The following is a 19,288-nucleotide window of genomic DNA, read 5'->3' as shown; positions in this document are numbered from 1 at the left end:
CACGAACAGCTCATGGTACTCACAGGGACCCTATGACTAACACCGAAACCTGAGGGACACATGGACAACCACAGGATCTTGTCTGACCCAGACCCTCACCCCAGAACAGAACCAGCCTCTGAAGTTCTGAAGAGGGGTCTCCCCTGCCTAAGCCCCCAAGCTGACGGGTGCTGTGTTACCCAGACAAACTCCGCCAGCACTTTCCCTCTGGGCCGGCATGAAGTCCTGGCCCGTGAGATCCAGGCAGCAGGGACCTGGAGCCTGGCTGACCCGCCAGCGAGACTCAGGCTGTGTGGGTCTCAGGTTGGGCAGAGCGCGTCCTTAGAGGCCACAGGGGCAGCTCTGTTCCTGGTGGGGCTCCTGTGGAGCTCCATGTCACCTACAGCATGGCGGCAAGGGGCAGCCAGACGCTGTGGCTTCCGTTCCCCTTTCCACCCAAAGTGTGGTCCGTGGACCAGCAGCATCAGCTTCACCTGGGAGCCGCTAGAAATGCCGACTCTCCGGCCCGCGCAGCCCTCCTGAGTCAGAAACTGCATTTACCAAGACCCCCGAGTGACCTGTGTGCCAGGTCAGGTTCAAAGGCACTGGCCTAGACCATCTCCCTGCATAGCCACTGCCATTCCAATCCTTCCACCTCCTGGGGGGTGGGGGGGCGTTTCTAAAAGGGGCTTTGTTGTTATTCACTTCACTGCCGCCTCATCAGAATCTAAACTCCTTACACATGGGAAATTTATCTCGTCCTTAAACTCTCCCGCACCCAAGCCCTGCTTGTACACAAGAGGCATCTGCTCAGTATTTGCTGAATAAAGGAGGTAGCAGTGTGTCAGAAAGCACGCTCACGGAGTGCCCCGCGTGTCAATTTTTATTCTCTGCCTCATCAGGCAATGGCACAAGGAGGCTGGGTGGTACGTGAGGGCCATGAGATGCGCTGTCCCTGGACACACACGCTGGAATTTGCTCTTTGAGCAGAGAGCCAGAGAGCCAAATGCCTGGGGACATGTTCCCCATGGTCTCCCTTCCATTCTCCCCTGCACATTCCCTGCCCCTGGCAGCAGGTAGATGCCAAACGCTCCCCTTTGTGAGTCTTAACCCAGTTACAGATGGAACTCATGCAGCCTCTTCTTCTCCAACTAAGGAGCCTGCCCTTTAAGGAACCTGCCCAGTGACGTTGCCCAGAGGACACAGGAAGCCCATGGCCCTGCTCCCCAGGGACTCCTGAGGCTTGTTATCTGGTTTCCAGGGCCTGAAGGTGGGTGTGGGGTTCAAGATGGCAGACAGAACACACACTTACCTCTCGTCCCTCCTCAAATCCAGATGGTTGAGGAAGCTGAGAAAGGCAAAGTAGGAAAGGAAGGTGCATAAGGCACAAAGATCATGGGCAAGGAAACCTGCAGACCGAGGGCCCACAACCCCACTCAGGAGGAAAGGCAGGAGCTCCGAAACTGGAGCTTTTGCAGAAGCGGAATAGCGCCAGGGAGGAGGCTGTGGAGGATGGAGGAGCAGGCCAAGGTCGCTGAGTAATCACTAGAAGGGGTATCCGCAGATTAGTCAAGCCAGTCCCCCAACCCCCCACCCCCGCCAAGCACCCCTCAGCCACCAACTCCAATGTTTACCCAGGGGCCAAAGGCCCAAGTATGGCTGATGGGTGTTCTGAAACCAGATGCTAGGACCACAGAAAAAGACAGCACCCCAGCCTCGAAAGGGTCCCACTTTGGAGTGGAGCCCTTCATTCAGAAGATAGGATCCACTCACTCTACCTGCCCATGGTCCGTGCCTGCTGGCCCCCACTTCACAATGACCACGGCCAGGGCTCTTGCAATCAGAGATTTTAATCACTGCTAAGTGACAGGAATTCCCACTTGGCCTAAGGAAGGAATTCCAGTGACCAACAGTTTTGTTCAGACCCTCCTCATCTACAGATATGAATAGACAACCAAGACAACTTTAAGGAATTCCAGTGCACTCAAAGAATGACACCAAGGCCACAAACGAAAGAGCCGACTAAGGAGGAGAATGAAGTAATGGGGTAAGCAAAAGAAAAAGTTAAATCAATCCTAGTTTATATTTGCAGAGAAATTTCAGAGGATATCTATTTTAAAAACAGGCTGCTGTGAAAAGGAAACATACTTAATGTTTTGTAAATTGCAAACATGACTGACAAATTCTGAAACCATCAGTTAACTGGTGACCTGGAAGTTCACGATACGGGAATTTCCCAGAACACAGTACACAAGGAGGAAGAGATGAAAAATATGAACAGTGATAAGACGTGGAAGTTAGAGAGAGTTTTCAACATCTACCTAATAGATGTTGGAGAAAACACTGAACTTAGAAGTTGAAATAAGAGAAAAATTAGGGAAGAAAATGTGTCTGAGCTGAGTTGTTTGGACAGCAAGGTCCCAGTAATTACTGAGCAGGAATAAAGAAAAAAATGACAGACTTCCAGCATTTCCAGTGTGTACTTCCAGGACTTTTTTCCAAGTCAAGTTGTTGTCCTTTCAGTCTTACTTGTGGAGGGCGCAGCTCAGCTCCAAGTCCAGTTGCCATTGCTAGTTGCAGGGGGCACAGCCCACCATCCCTTGCGGGAGTCGAGGAATTGAACTGGCAACCTTGTGGTTGAGAGGACGCGCTCCAACCAACTGAGCCATCCAGGAGGCAGCTCAGCTCAAGGTGCCGTGTTCAATCTTAGTTGCAGGGGGCACTGCCCACCATCTCTTGCGGGAGTCGAGGAATTGAACCGGCAACCTTGTGGTTGAGAGCCCACTGGCCCATGTGGGAATCGAACTGGCAGCCTTCGGAGTTAGAAGCATGGAGCGCTAACCACCTGAGCCACCGGGCCGGCCCCCATCTATCACTCTTGCACTATATAGGTGACCTTGGGTTTCATTCATCCATCCACTCCTGATTTCAATTGCAAACCTTTATTGAGGACCTGGGCACTATGGTAATCACTACAGATGTAAAGGTGAATAAAACAGGTATAGACCCTGACCTCACAAAGCTTAGCTGAGGGGGAACAGACAAGAAGACAGGCAACTGCATGTAAGAACATGGGGACCCTGGAGTCCAGGCTGCCCAGGCCTGAATCCAACTGTATCTCTTCCCAGCTCAGTGACCTCGGGCCAGTGACTTAATCTCTCTGTGCTTCAGTTTCCGTCTCTCTTACACAGGAATGATAATGGCACTTCCTGTCTCATAGATTGTTTTATGGCTATAATTAAAGCACTTAGAACAGTTATTTGTACATAGTGAAAGTAAACATTGTATAAGTAGTTGCTAGAGACAAAAAGGCAGTGATAAATGCTAAAAATCAGGGATATGAGAGCATCAAGGAGGTGCCTGATTCTCCCTGTGGGATCCGGGGTCCTGAAGGTGAGTGGGAGTTACCTCGCCAGGCCTGGGTATGGCCTCGCTGTGACAGGGTTTCAGATCTGGGGTCACTTGAGCAAGTTCCGACGCCTCGTCCGTAGGACCGGGGCCTCTGCTGTCCAGCCAGCTCATGTAAGGACATCGGGCCTGCTGCCTGAGGTCCTGGGCTTGTCACTCCCTGTCTGGGTGATGCTGATGAGTCACCCAGAGTGCAGTGTCACCAGTGCCTGAAGGAAGCAGCCCTGGCACGCTAGATGGTTCACATTTTATTAGGTAATTCTGCTCATCCACAACCTGACTTCTTTTCAGCATATCACACTTCCTCAGCCCTGAGGCCAGGCCACGGCCGGGCCAGTCTGTGGGCAGGGAAGGGCCTGTAGATGAAGAAAGTGGGGTGGGGGCTGTAACAGTCTTCTGGGCGCTGGCAAGGGAGGTGGCCTGTGAGGCGGGTTGCCTTAGGATTCTCAGAGGAAACATGAACAGAGGCAGAGCACCCAGGGCACAGGCAGCCAGGAGAAGGGGCTTCTGGCAAGTTCTCTTCTCAGGGATGGAGGGGGTGGGGTGCTGGGTCTCGGGGTTGGGGAGGCTTGAGTCTGAATCTCCGTGAGGCCCCCAGGAGGAGGACGAGCACCAGGTTGATTTGAGGAGTCTCTTTTCTTGCGGGATTCTGCTTCTTGCTTCTGGAATAATGAATACAAAAGACAAATGTGCCCCCTAAAGCATTGGGCATGTGGTCAGGGGACGTGGCCCAGGCTTTGAGGCTTTCCCTGGGCGCTTACAGGAACGGGTGGGTCCTATCACGCACGGGATTACCTGAGGCCACCCTATCACTTCTCCCACAGCGGCCTTGGGCTCCCAATTACAGCCACCCTCCTGCAGCTCACAGTGCAGGGGAGACCACACCCTGGAGCCTGGGGAAGAGCTAGATCCCCAGAGCTTGTTAGGAGACAGGACCTCCCAGCCCAGGGGACTCCAATACCTCTGGGCTTTCTCTGTGGCCACCAGGGAGCTCCCCCTCCAGTGATTTTGTCACCAGGACCTCACCTCTATTTTCCCCCTAGGGCCCCCACTCATCGTCCTCTATGTCCTGGGTGGTATCTGGCAGCAGAAGACCCTTAGTTCCAAGGAGCAGGAGAAAAGGCCCCAGGCTGGCCAGGCCGGGAAGGACACAGCAGATGACATGAGGGAGGGAGGTAAAATGCCCTCCTCTGGTCTTCAGGGCCCAGGCCAGGCTGCTCGCCAGGCACGCGGATACCTGGTCCACTGACCCACTGTCTGGAGTCAGGACATTCTCCAACACCCCCCCCCCCATCCTGGAGGGGAGCCTGGAAGTGTCTGTTCCACATTTCAGTCACCAGTACTCTCCCAACTCTGTCCTAGAAGGACAATGACCGCCACTTTCAGTACTGTCAGCTTTCCCTGACCAGGGGACACCAGCCAAGGAAGCAGTCTGTAGTCTAAAGAGAGGATTTCCACACCTCTACTCCCACATCCCCCAAAAGCCAGGGCCCCTCTTGACGTTGTAGCCCTGTGTACTTCTGTGGCAAAGGATGATGCAGCCCCAAGAGGCTCTGAGGCAGCCAGGCACGGAATGGCCTATGTTTCTGCAGGGCACTCTCTGCTCCGAAACGCACTTCGAAAAGGCTACACGGGAACAAAATTACAGTGTCGACACTGCCTCTGAGCATGAGGGCTAGGAAACTGGGGCCTTGGTGGGAGTTGACAGCACAGATTCGGAGCCAGCCAGCCTGGGTCCAAATCCTGGCTCTGACCTCCTGGCAATTAGCTAACCTCACTGTGCCTCAGTTTCCTCATCTGTAAAATCAGACAATAGTAGACACCTCATAGCTTGTGAGGATGAAATGAGATAATATTAGCAAGGCACTTAGAACAGTGCATGGCCACACAGAAAGTGCAATGTACATATTTAGTAAATACTTGTTCTGGTTTCAAAACCCTCTAGACCCAGGTTCAAGGCACCAGAAAAGCCCAAGAAGACACAATATGAAATGAGAAATTCCAGTGATCTTCTTGCCTCAGAGCAGCGTTTCCAAACTCCCATCATTTTCATGTTTTCCTGACTTCTGTCACATCTTCACTTCACTGTATCATTATTTGCTATAATTCATGCTTTTCTCTAAGTCAACTGACTTCTAAATAACTTATGTGGAATGTCTGTCAACCACCATAATTGGAAAGCCAGCATCTCTCATCACAAATAGAAGGAAACTGTAAAAACACATGTTGTGGAAACAAAACAAAATTATGCTGTTCTACCGAGACCCCTTTCCCTGCTGAGGGCTCTGAGCCGAAAGGCCCATCAACAGACCAACGGATAAAGATGTGGCACATTTATACAATGGAATATTCCTCAGCCATAAAAAAGAATTAAGTCTTGCCATTTGTGATAACATGGAGGGACTTAGAGGCCATTATGCCAAGTGAAATAAGTCAGAGAAAGACAAATGTCATATGATTTCACTTTTATGTGGAATCTTAAAAACAAAATAAACGAACAAACAAAACAGAAAATAATTCATAGGTACAGAGAACAAACGGATGGTTACCAGATGGGAGGGAGTTTGGGGGGCCAGGTGAAAAAGGTGAAAGGGATTAAGAAGTACAAATTGCCAGCTGTAAAAATAGTCACAAAGATGTAAAGTACAGCATAGGGAATACAGTCAATAATGTAATAACTGTGTATGGTGTCAGGTGGATACTAGACTTACATGGTGTCACTTCGTAAGGTACATAAATGCCTAATAACTATGTTGTATGCCTCCAACTAATGTTGTATATCAACTGTACGTAATTGAAAAAAAGGAATACGGTATCAGCAAAGATTAAGAAGATTCTTCCATCAGCCAATCAGGGAACTGAAAGAACTGACTTCTTACCCTGTGAAGGCACATGGAACTCCCTGTGGGAAACCCCCTAGAATCATCTTGGCCCGTGGGGAGTGCACCCCAATCTTGGGAAGCTCAGTCTGGCAGTAGACTGAGAATTTATTGAGTGCTCGCTGGGGGCCAGGCCCTGGGCAACACTTACAGGCGCCATCACTAGATGACCAAGAGCAGGTGAGGCCGGGAGCGAGGAGGCTGCAGGTCAAGGGCTGGGTTTGTCCACCTTGGAGCCCGCTGGAGGCTGCAGAGCTGCCTCTGGGCAGGGGGAGTACATGCGCTCTGAGGATCTGGTAAAACACAGCTGGCACCTGCACTAACCCGCTGGGCACCGCAGGACATGAAGTCACAACTGTCCAGCTCCGACCCGCCCTCCTCCTCCTGTCGCCTAGTGGCCACAGCCAGCGTGGTGCGGACCCAGGGGTTCCCAGTTTCCCTTGAGCTCTCCGGAAACATCTCGCTGCTCCCAGCACAGTCACCCTGGAGCTACCCCGTGGCATCACAAGCCGTTGTCCTTCCCCACCAAGCAGGATCAACAGATGTGAACCGCTATCCGTGACCAGCTCCAAGAGGAGGGAGGGACTGCGCCCCAAAGCAGCAGCCGCCCACCCTGCGCACTCATCTGGGCGCCCAGGTAGAGTCCACACTCCGGCTCCGCCCAGGTCCGACGCCGGAGGCCGGTTTACCTGCGTGTGCACGGAGCCGCGCTGGAAGCAGGGCACGTTGCTTGGCACAGACCTGCAGGGCTGGGGCTGGCAGGAGGACGTGGGGCGCGGACACCCGCGGCCTGTGCAGAGGCGGAGCGCCGGCCAAGAGCCGGGAATCTGCCACAGATGGTGACAAGCTCAGGGACCCCCCAGCACCTCGTACCCGCACAAAAAGGGAGGAGCAGGCACAAGGCAAGCCCAGGGCACTGCTGATTGTGAAAGGCTGAATTACAAACCAACCAGGGCCAGACCACGTGTAAAGATAGAATTCTGTGCAAGTACAGCAAACCAGCCGGACAGCCAAACCACAGCCTTGGCAGGAATCCACCCCAAAGGGCTAGGACTTGATCAGCAATCGTCAGCGTCCCCCATTTTTGTCTCTGCTCCCAACTTAGGACCAACCAGAGAAATCCAAATCTGCTCCCCTGACCAGTTACATAGGACTCCCCCATTCCAGTTAGCACGTCTCCAACCAGGGTTCACCTAAAGCCTCCTCCTTTCTCCACCAGGAAGCACTGGGGTGGGGGCGGAAGCAGGTCCCTAGGCCTGCGTCCTGGATGGTGGCCCTGGGTCCCCTCATGGTCCTCTTCCGTGGGAGCAAGCAGAGAGCTAGGGATTAACTCTATACTCATTCATTCATTCATTTATCCATCCATCCATCCATTTAACAGACATTTCCTGAGTTGTCTGAGCAGAGGAAGAGCAACAACAAACAACACACACTCAAATACAGGATGGAGGGCAGAGGGTGGTAGCGGAAGGGGACAGAGCGGGTGGGTGGGGAATTCCTCTAACTCGGGTGGTAGGAAAGCCTCTCTGAAGGGGTGGCTGTGGCTTTCTTCCTCTTCGGTTAGGGCGACTGGGGAGCACTAGGAGCTTTAGTTCTCTGAGGCTGTGCAGCCGCCTCCTCTGCCTCTCGCGGTGCTGGCAGCCATGTCTGTGGTCGTCCAGCACTGCGTGTGTACAGATTGTCAGGGAGCCCCCATCAGCCATGCACTTTGTTCCGGAGACACAGGAAGGACAGATGGGCAGCGGGCATCAACCCATGGGGACAAGAACACGTGAGGCAGCAGCCCTCTCAGGAACTGGGTGTGTTTGGGGACCCCCAAGGGTGGCTCAGACAAATATCAACCCAGACGTGTTTACTGACTTACTGACCACAAAAAAAGGAGTATGGCTCAGCTTTGGAAAAAAAGAGCAGAGTGGAATCATACTTTGCCACTGTGTGACATGGGGCCAATTATTTAACCTCTTTAAGCCTCACTTTCAGCACCCAGAAACTGAGACGCAAAAAGTAGCCCTCTCTCAGGCTGTGGCGAGATTTCCATGAAATAACATATGTGCTGCCTGGAGCACAGAGCCTGCACAGGAAATTCCCCAGTGACTGACAGCAAACACTACTGGGTCTGTGTTAACTTCACATCCAGCAAACCCAGGGGCTTAAGGGGTGGGCAGTGTTTGTTTCCAATGAGGAAACAGTCTGGGTGCTTAACGTGGCTCCCTGAAGACCTGGAGCAGGGCTCTCTGGATCCCAGCCTGGAGCCCTTTCCAGCTCGCCTCTCCACCTGTCCAGGAGTCTGTCCTGTTCTGGGTAGCAGTTCCCCAAGGAAGGCTCTGATTCTGCCTCTCCCACCTGCCTCTCCCACTTCCACGGGTTTGTCTACGCATGTATACATGTTCTTTTTTTCTTTCTTTTTACACAAATTAATAGCCACTGGCCGTTTCCATGACCAACATTTCTTGGAACTCATTCCATATCAGTATACAGCTTCCTGAATCTTCTGTAAGCCTAAGTGGTACCCCACTGTATGGATGCATGTAATTTATTTCCCATAGGTGAGTGTATATGTAAATTCCCAGAGGATGAGTGGCCAGCTTGGAGGGGATGTGACTGAGATGGTGAGATGTCAGCTTCTAGGTAAGATGATGGCCTGAAATATCCCCAGTCCCCCCACTGGGTTAAAGAAGTCAACAAAGGCCCTGCCCACCCCACTCCCACCCCCACCTCACTCTCCCCCACCCTTCCCCCAGCTGGAGCTCCAGCCATGAGCCAAGAGCAATGAAATGCTCTGTGCAGGTGTATCAGTTTCCTGTTGCTGCTGTGACAATGACACCCACATGGTGGCTTAAGACAACACACATTTCTTCTCTGACAATCTGGAGTCCAGAAATCCAGAGTCTCCCTGGGCTGAAATCAAGGTGACAGCAGGGACTTGCTCCCTCCAGAGGCTCTAGGAAGAATCTGTCTCCTCACCTTTTCCAGTTTCTAGAACTGTGTTCCTGCACTCAGAAAAGCAGCGTTCTGCATTGGTGCTCACATTGCTGCCATCTCCCATCAAATCTCCCTCAGCTTCTCTCTTCACACTGGTGATCACATTTAGGACCCACCTGGATAATCCAGGATGATCTCCTCTCAATCTCAAAAACCTTAATTTAATCACATCTCTAAGTCTCTTTTGCCATATGAGGTAAAATTTGCAAGTTCCAGGGATTAAGGCTTGGATAGCCTTGGCGGTCATTATTTTGCTGACCACAGAGGGCAACATCCAGCAGCAAGAGACTCCAAAGACCAGAGGGACCGGAGGGGGTTCATGCTTGTTTCTCACAGACACTGCGAGGCACAGGGGCTGGGACCTTCCGTGACCCCAGTTCTCAGCAGTAGCAGGATGGCTGCTTTGGGGAGCACCTCCAAGTTGAGGGCAGGGAGGGAAAGGTGGGAGCCTGGCTCCAGGGCTCACATCGCCCCCTGGCGGGCGTCTCCTGCCATGCCTCGTGCCCCATTTGTCCTGGGCATGGTTGGGCAGGTGGCTGCTGAGTCATCCTCCTTAAAGACTCCTTCTGGTCGGAGTCCAAGGAGTTTTCTGGCGTTCTTGAGGGCAGCTTTTGAACACAGAAAAGACGTTTCGGAAATACTTTGGTTTTTAAACCCCAATTCTTCATTGAGCTTTTAAATGTAATTTACAAATCTTTTTCTAGGAATAGATGCAGCCAATTTTAACAATCATTTTTAAGGCGAACTTTGATTAATGTTTGTACCATTTACCTACTTAGTTAATTAAACTCCTTTAAACATTTCAAGCTGCAATCAAAGTTTATTATATTCTGTTTTCTGAGTTTTTCAATTATCCTACTAACAAATCTTCCTAAGTCTTGAAGTGATCTTATCAATCAGAAATACTAAACTTACAATTATGGTAATTTTTGAATATTCAAAAACTGTTTACCAACGTAGTAAGATTTCAACTCACAATCATGGGTCAAAATCAATGACTCAAGCAGATTTAAAATTAGAATCACAAGTCAGATGTTAGCACTCAAATATGCCCAATTCTCTCAAACTTTGGAAGTTCTTAAAATGCCAAAGATATAAAGTAGATTTCCGAGCTTAACACAGAAAGATAAATACTATAGTTTGATTTACTTCATCATCATTATCCTCAGTTCTAAATCCCCCTGGGTTAAAACTGCTTCCCAAATAGATTGGGGTTTCCTTCTCAGTTGGATGAGGGGGTATTAAGTCCTATTTCAACACTAAACTGGAGTATGGTGAGTCACTTCTGACATGAACTTTCTTTCAAAATACTGTGACTAGTCTACAGTATTTCTCCATTCCACTGAAGAAGGATTTGGGGTTGTTCCAGTTTGGGGCTCTCTTAAGTAAAGCCACTCTGGGTGCTCGTGTAATGTCTCAGAGGGCATGCAGCTCATTTCTGTTGGGCATAGGAGGCTGGCAATGAAGTTCGCGAACTCATCCTAGAAAAAGTGCTACATACCTCATTGCTGAGTATCACTACAGTCACCTTCAAAGTGCTCCCCTTGGGAAGCTATGCACCGACGCCAGCGCCTACTCCACCCTTCAAAGCAATTTTGGAACTCTTTTTCTGGAATGGCCATCAGAGCTGTCGTCGTATTACCCTTGATGTCTTGAATGTCATCAAAATGTCTTCCTTTCAATATTTCCTTTATCTTTGGGTAAAGAAAGAAGTCACTGAGGGTCAGATCAGGTGAGTAGGGAGGGTGTTCCAATACAGTTATTTGTTTACTGGCTAAAAACTCCCTCAAAGAGAGTGCTGTGTGAGCTGGTGCATTGTCGTGATGCAAGAGCCATGAATTGTTGGTGAAAAGTTCAGGTCGTTTTCGTCTAACTTTTTCACACAGCCTTTTCAGCACTTCCAAATAGTAAACCTGGTTAACTGTTTGTCCAGTTGGTACAAATTCAAAATGAATAATCCTTCTGATATCAAAAAAGGTTAGCAACACTGTTTTGACTCTTGATTTAGACTGACGGAACTTTTTTGGTCGTGGAGAATTGGCTGACTTCCATTGTGCATTTTGATACTTAGTTTCAGGGTCATATTGGTACACCCATGTGTCATCACCAGTGATAACACAGCCCAAAACAGCATCTTGCCTGTCCTAAAGGTCTTGGCAAACTTCAATTCTCCTTTGCTTTTATTCATTGGTGAGCTCCTTCGGGACCATTTTTGCACACACCTTTCTCATGCCAAGATTTTCAGTTCAGATTTTCCTGTTTCTCTATCGATGTTTACTTGGTCTGCTGTGCTTCTCACAGTCAGCCAATGATTCACAATTTGACGAATTCTTGCAATTTTTTAATCAGTTCTGCTCATTACTGGCTGCCCTGACCTATCTTCACCAGTGACACATTTTCTCCCCTCAGAAAAATGTTTAATCCATTTGTGCACTGTCGTTTTCTTCATGGCATTATCCCCATAAACTTGGACTAACATGTTCCTGATTTCACTTCCACTCTTGTCAAGTTTAACAAGAAATTTAATGTTTTTTCATTGCTCTAATTCAAGCTCAGACATTCTTGCGAAGACACACAAAACACGCGACAACAATAATGAACGCCACTCAGCGAGACACCGCCACACGTTGACACGAACACAGCTGTGAGACACTGATATACCAAGGTTATGAAACCTTACCGAGCTGTTTGTACTGTGCTGCCAGTGTAAGCACACGGTGGCAAGTTTGCGAACTTAATTGTCAGACCTTGTCCACTGAGTATAGACCTGCTGGGCCAGGGGGTGAGCATCTGTGTAACTTTCCTAGACATCACCAAACACTTTTCCAAAGTTGCACCACCAATCTCCCTATTCTTGAAAAAGCAAGCCCCGAACAAAAAAGGCTCAGCTTTCCAGCCTCAACTTCCCCTCCATCTGCCTTGTGTCAGTGCCTTTCCACAGCTCACAGATCTCTCAGTTCATTGTGTTTCAGAGTTTGGAACTGCCCCTCAAATTCCTGCCACATCCACAGTCTCTGAGCGGTTGTGTGCCAGGCACTGTGCTGACACAGAGGGTATGATTGAGCAAAATGTGGTCTTCACCAGGAGCTCACAGCGGTGTGGCAGCCAAGTAGTCACCCATGAAGGACATACTGTGGCCAGTGCCAGGACTGACGTGCATGCCGAGGGCTGTGGATGTCCACAGGGGCACCAGGCCCACGCCAGTGTATCAGAGAGGGGGCTATACACTTGTGCAGTGTCCCCAAGCAGCCGGCATTCTTTCTTCGCCTTGGGCTAACAGCCTTTGGGGACTGCCCCTCCCCCAGTTATGTGGACCAGCCTGAATCAGTTTCTGTTGTATCTACAGGATCTTGGCTGATCCCAAAATCTTCCCAGCAGAGGTGACAGCCAAGCTGGGCCCTAAAGGATGTATAGGAGTTGGCAGATGAAGGATGGAGGAAGGGCATCAGGAAGAAGAAAGGGCATCAGACACCTGCGAAGGTGAGAGGCAAGAAGTAACCTGGAACCACGGGGGAAATCTAATTCTCTCCACACTCTGGGAAATGAAATGAAAATCAGTCCTGAAGGGTCCTGAAGGGTCAACCTAAGGATCTGGGATGTCGGTTTTCATCCTAAAAGGTAAGCCAGAGTTGTCGCAGGATTTTAAGTAAAGTAACTTGGTCACTGTGGCCACAATGTTTGGGCCAGATGGAGGCAGGAGACCAGCTAAGAGGCAGCTAGGAAGGACTGAGGCCAGGTGGAGTAACAAGGAAGGGACAAGCCTGACACTAGGGGCACTGAGGACTTCCACATTGGGCCGACTGGATGTGAGGGGTGAAGAAGGAAAGGAGATGGGTCTCAAACTGGGGCCCTGGCTGAGGACCCTCAAGAGCCAGTTCATAGCAGAGCTGAGCTGACGGCTGTGCCCTGAGCCCAATGAGCCATGGTCTTTCCTGAAGGTTCCTAGCTCTGTCCTGCTCCCAGATCTTTTCCTCCCTCCCTCCCCCACAAGGAGAATCAGCTACTGCCCTTCACCTGGGACAACAAAGAGCAATACTTGGTCCTAATCCACAGAACCTGTAAATGTTAATTTATGTGCAAAAGAGACTTTGCAGATGCGACTAAATTAAGGATCTTGAGATGGGGAGATATTCCCAGGTTATCCTGGTGGGCCTGCTTGCAATCACAAAGGTCCTTATAAGAGAGAAGTTGATGTGAAGGCAAAAGCAAAGAGACACTTGAAGATACTACACTGCTGGCTTTGAAGATGGAGAGGCAGCCTCTAGAAGCTGGAAGAGGTAAGGAACAAATTCACCCTGGAGCCTCCAGAAGGAACCAGCCTTTTGGCACCTGGATTTTAGCCCAGTGAGACCCATTTCAGACTTGATCTCCAGAACTGTAAGATAATAAATTTGTGTTGCTTTTAAGCTATTAAGTATGGGGTAATTTATTAGAGCAATAATAGGTAACTGGTACACCAGAGTAACAGAAGCAGTTAGCCTCCACCAATGGTTGAGGACTGTCCTTCCTCCCACCTCTTCTGTCCCACCCAGTTGGGCTCTACAAGGCAACAGCAGTGCCCTCTACTTTCTCTCTGTGAGCTCATGTAGGGGGCATGGCTTAAACAGATCATCCAGTCCTGCTCAGCAGGGTTGGACATACCCCTGAAGACTGAGTAATAAGCTCAGTGTGGGAACACTTAGCCAAATCGAGAGGCTATGTGTTGAGCTTATGTCTGTTTTTTCCCCTGCATGAGTGCCCCAACAGTGTTCTCTCAGGGGACTATTATGCCACAGTAAGTCAATCCAGAGGCTGGTTTATGGGGGGACTTTTATACCCAGCCCAAGGCAATCACGATTATTCTAAGCCACTTAGGACAGTCCAGTTACCCACTTTCCCAGCTTTCCTTGCAGTTAGGAGAAGCAGAATGTGACTCAGTGCTGGCCAACGAGACAAAGCAGAAGTCTGCTGGGGGCTTCTGGGGGAACTTGTGCTTCCTGATGAAAAAGGATAGGTACTACTGGCATCCCTCCTCCATTCCATTCTTACTTTTCTGAAAGGAAGCACAGGTGTAAGCACATGGTGCTGTGGTGGCCATCTCATGACCAAGAAGTGACAGACATTTTTAAGATGATGGATGCAAAGAGAGAAGAGCCTGGTCCCTGATAGCACTTTTAGGTAACCAAACCAATACCAGAAACCCTCCATTCTGGACTTACAGTTACATAGGAAAAAGAAACCCCCATCTGTCAAGCCATAGCTGGTTGAGTTTTCTACTTGCAGCCAAACACTCATACTGATGTTGTACATTGATTAACAGTAGGTCAATGGAACAGAACAGCTTATCAGAAATAGTGGGTGCATCATATTCAGTGGGCAAGAGTACAAGAGGCTTTAAAAATAGGACCAAGACAATTGGCTAGCAATATGGAGGGTGAAAGTTGGATTCGTACCTCACCCCACACACAAAAATATATTGCACATGCATTAAAGAAGAAGTAAATATAAACCACAAAAATCTAGAAGAAAACAAAAGTAAATATGTATAAATGGGAAGCAATAAATAAAGATAAAGCACAGATTGAGCAGACTATTTGATGGTTGGGAGGGCACAGTGGGCATGTGCCCCCCCATCACAGTGGTTTTTCATTCCATGGCAGTATGGCCCTATCCCCTACCAGAATGAACACTCACATACCTCATAACAGACCATGAAAATATATGAAGCAGAAGCTGACAATTAAAGGGAGAAATAGACAGTTCTTCAATAGTAGTTGTAGACCTCAATACCCCATTCTCAATAATGGACAGGAAAACAGACAGAAGACAAGGAAGCAAACAGAGGACATACGCAACACCATAAACCCACTAGATCTAATAGACACACACTGAACACTGCACCCAACACCAACAGCATAAAGATTCTTCTCAAGTGTATGTGGGATGTTTTCCGGGATAGACCATAAGTTAGGTCACAGATTAAGTCTCAGTAGATTTAAAAAAGACAGATCTTTAAAATATTTTCTCTGACTACAATGGGATAAAGTTAGAAAACAATAACAGAAGTGAAACTGGAAAACTCACAAAATGGTGGAATTTAACCAACACACTTTTAAAGAATCAATGGATCAAAGAAGAAATCACAAGGTAAACAGGTTCTGAACCCAATTTCAATGTGTGTGTGTGAGTGTGTGTGTGTGTGTAGAGGGGAGTTTCCCCCACACCTCCCAGCAATTATCCCAGCAGTTGGGGTGTCTTACCCCTAAATTCAATTTGGACACCATCTACCCAGAGAGTCTCAGATCCCACAGGTTAAGGCCTCAGTCCCACAAGACTGCCCCACCTTCAGACACCAATCACAAGTCCAGGTTGTCACCTCATGGATTCAGCCTATTAGATTTCCCCCGTTGTTCCAGGTCAGATACAGGTTGGGGTTAGGAAGCAAATACCCAAGCGGTTCCCTGAAGACATTGTGCATGTTTACAAATAGGTTACCAGCTTGAGGTCAGGAAGAGAGGCGCTGAAGAGCCTGGTTAGTTGACTCAAGCCGTTTTAGACACTCCCACATCAAAAGCTTTCCCTACATAGAGATTCCTTTGAGTTTACAAATTTCTCTTGGAAAATGTAAAGGATCTTTGAGGGTTAATTCTCTGGGCCATTTCCTACTTAAATTCCTCTCAACAGTCTGTATAAATGCAGAGACCCACTGGGATGGGACTTGACTTAGAGGAAAGGTGACTTCTTAAGCAGGGACATTTCATACAGCTGAAATATTAAGGAATGAAATTATGGGAAATGAGCTGCCTGGGCGGGGCTTAGGGGGGTTCGGGGTTCTCAGGATGCAGGGGCAGGAAATGGGGAGCAAAGTCCCAGAAGGTGGGAGGAAAAGATTTGGAAGGGTTGATCAGAGAATGGCCCTGACCACCCACTTTGCACTCCGTAAGTCACAGCGTATACACATAGAAAACATGTACGCAAAACATTGCAACTCAAATTGTCCCACTGGGTTTCTCTTTCTTTCTCCAGCTAGCTCTTCACACAGAACTAGAGTGATTTTCAATCTTAATAATCACAAACTCGGAAAAAATGGGTCCCATAGCCCGTATTATTTGAATGCCCACGAGTTTCTTATAGAGCAATCTTTTAGGTCATACCAACCAATTCCAGTGATCTCAGCACTAAGTAGCTCAGTGGGAGGCTGAGTCCCACAGTCCTTCCAAGCAGGCGTATTAACATCATCCACAAAGACACCCAAGAACGAAAAGAGAAAAGATATTAGAAAATATTAACATCTGTACACAGTGCCCTCTTGTCTGAACAATGTTCAGGCAAAGATTAGAATTATCTTGTAGCAAACCTACGTGGGAAGTGATGGGGTTTTTTCCAATCAAGAATGAAATCTCAGGGTGGCTGGATGGCTCAGCTGGTTAGAATGTGAGCTCTGAACAACAGGGTTGCCGGTTTGATTCCCACATGGGCCAGTGAGTTGCGACCTTCACAAGTAGATTGAAGACAATGAGCTGCTACTGAGCCTCCGAAGAGGCGGCAAGATGGCTCAGTTGGTTAGAGTGCAAGTTCTCAACAACCAGGTTGCCGGTTCGATTCCCACATGAAATGGTGGGCTGCGCCCCCTGCAACTAAAGATTGAAAACGGCAACTGGACTTGGAGCTGAGCTGCGCCCTCCACAACTAGATTGAAGGACAACGACTTAGAGCTGATGGGCTCTGGAGAAACAGTGTTCCCCAATAAAAAATGTGGGGGGGATAAAAAGACTAAATTTAAAAAAAAAATAAAAGAACGAAATCTCTTAGCATCCATCCATGCTTTCAAGGAAGAGGGAAACATTCTCTTTACTGATCCTCATAGTTGAATATTTTAGGACTTCTTAATCCTCTCCTACAATTTCTCAGGATATCTGGTCCTTTTTTCTTCATACAACTTCAATACGTTAAAACAGATGAGAAAAGTCTGATTTAAAAATGCGTACCTCTTTTGAGTGGCGAGGGTGAGAGTGAGAAGGGTGTGCTTAGCAGAGGAGCACAGATGAGTCCGTTGATAGCTGGGTTGTCTAAAGGCCTAGAAGAGTAAAGAGCAAAGATGCCGCTGAGTAAAAATGTTAGTGAGAGAGTTAGGAAGGTAGATAATGTCCCAGAAGAATATATTCTACTTTCAGTTCATAGGGAAACCGCTTGTTTTCAATGTCAAATTGTGTGTTGCTCGTACAAATATGACTGCAACTTTAGGAAAACCTCTAAATCAAAATTAAAAACTGTACTAAAAGATGCCAAGCCTGAGAATATTTGGTTTCCTTGCTCTGTAGCCATGTACGTGAATAAGACCAGGACGTTTGGGTGGGGACAGAAAACAGTCCCCAGCCCCCTGCCCAGAGGAAGACCCCAAACTCCCCTGTCTTCTTTCGCCCAATTTTGACATCATATTCTGAGTTTGGGCTGCTATCATTTCCGCTGACAAGTTAATTAGCAAAGGTTTGTAGGTTTCCTTATTAGGTTTATTTATTTTTTCAAAAGTTCTTTATAACAGAAAATAATAAAATGAGCCACAGTTGGAATTATGTTTTGCTATTTCAAAATAAACACTAAGCGTCACTGTTGAAGCCTCGAATTTAACATTAGCGTGTCATAACAGTGTAAGAAGAGATGAGCTCGGTGGGAATAACCGTTACCATGTCAGTGGAGTGTGTCTCTTCATCCCGGCCCTGTGCAGCCTGCTGTGATTTTCACAACCACCGTGCAGAGTCCACATTCCTCCTAATATGAAGCCAGGGACTCAGAGGTTAGGAGACTTGCCTAAGGTCTCAGAGACAGGGTGAGCGTCTGACTGCCATTTGTCCCTCTCCAAATCAATGTCCTTTTGAACATACCTTATTGTCTTTCCACTTATATATCAAGGTATCTTGATATATAAGTGGAGGTCTTAAAAGTCTTCATAGAGAAAAACCAGATTATCAAATAACAGAATGACAATTAAGCTGAAAACAGACTTACCACCAGCAAGACAGGAGGCGGTGTCATAATGTTTTCCAAGTGCCATTATTGTGAAATAAAGATGTTACACGCAAAGAAAAATCGAGAGTTTACCAGGAACAGATCCCAACCAGAGGAGCTTTTAAAGGATGTACTTCAGGAAGGAGGAGAACAGTCATATAAGGACAAACTAAAACACATCTCAGAACTAAAGGAATGGGATTTGTGTAAGAAGGGGGAAAGGAAGGTATGTGTAGTCATGTACATATAACATACGTTTATATATTCAGCTGTCACAGTCTGCTTTACATGCATAAACTGTATGTGGTAGGACTCCTGGTTAATGACTAATAGTAATTGCCTGTGGGTGACAGGCTGGGGGGCAGGGGAGAAGGATTAGTTTTCCCTGTAAACCTTTTAGGCATTTTGGATTTTGAAACTTTTGAATGTATTAACTATACCCTGGCCCCCACCCCCAAAAAATTGTTTTAACCTTATGTCTCTAAATCATTCTTGAGTTAATCATAATGGGAATTTAAAAATAAACAGAACTGAATAGTCGTGAAAATGCTATCTTTCAAAGCATGTGCAATGCAAATAAAGCAGTAGTTGTAGGAATATTCATAACCCAAAATGCATAACACTGTTTCCCTGAAAATAAGACCTAGCCAGACCATCAGCTCTAATGAGTCTTTTGGAGCAAAAATTAATATAAGAGCCAGTATTATATTATAATATTATATTATATTATATTATATTATATTATATTATATTATATTATATTAAAGACCCGGTCTTATATTACATTATGTAAGACCCAGTATTATATTTATTATATCATATCATATTATATAAGACCCAGTCTTATATTATATGAAATAAGACCAGGTCTAAAAAAAAATAAATAAGACCGGGTCTTATATTAATTTTTGCTCCAAAAGATGCATTAGACCTGATGGTCCAGCTGGGTCTTATTTTGGGGGAAACACGGTATGTTAGTAAGGAACAAAGGCAGAATGAACATTTCGAACCAAAGACTGCGGTGTCCCAGATGTTTGTCAAATGTATCCATCCAT

The 19,288-nt window shown here is 47.6% G+C and overlaps 1 protein-coding gene across 10 annotated transcripts in view; it reads right to left on the bottom strand.

Moving 5' to 3' along the window:
- SLC22A11 (solute carrier family 22 member 11) overlaps nt 1-19,288 on the bottom strand; it is a 113,869-nt gene that overhangs the window by 23,881 nt on the left and 70,700 nt on the right. For 5 of the 10 annotated variants that reach the window (XM_088789665.1, XM_019737849.3, XM_088789669.1 and 2 more), the window contains 2 exons: nt 17,216-17,304; nt 1,292-1,327 (listed from right to left, as the gene is read on the bottom strand). The gene's annotated coding sequence lies outside the window, so the exon portion shown is untranslated. Of the gene's footprint in view, nt 1-1,291; nt 1,328-16,385; nt 16,441-17,215; nt 17,305-19,288 lie in introns of all 10 variants that reach the window. The other 5 variants (XM_088789666.1, XM_088789670.1, XM_088789672.1 and 2 more) reach the window with 2 other exon arrangements.

This window comes from Rhinolophus sinicus, chromosome 14 (assembly GCF_057876585.1).
Source record: "Rhinolophus sinicus isolate RSI-liver-muscle chromosome 14, RSI-T2T, whole genome shotgun sequence".
In the NCBI taxonomy this organism is placed as follows: domain Eukaryota; kingdom Metazoa; phylum Chordata; class Mammalia; order Chiroptera; family Rhinolophidae; genus Rhinolophus; species Rhinolophus sinicus.
The sequence above is the reverse complement of the archived record's forward strand: the minus strand, read 5'-3'. Positions and strand labels throughout refer to the sequence as shown.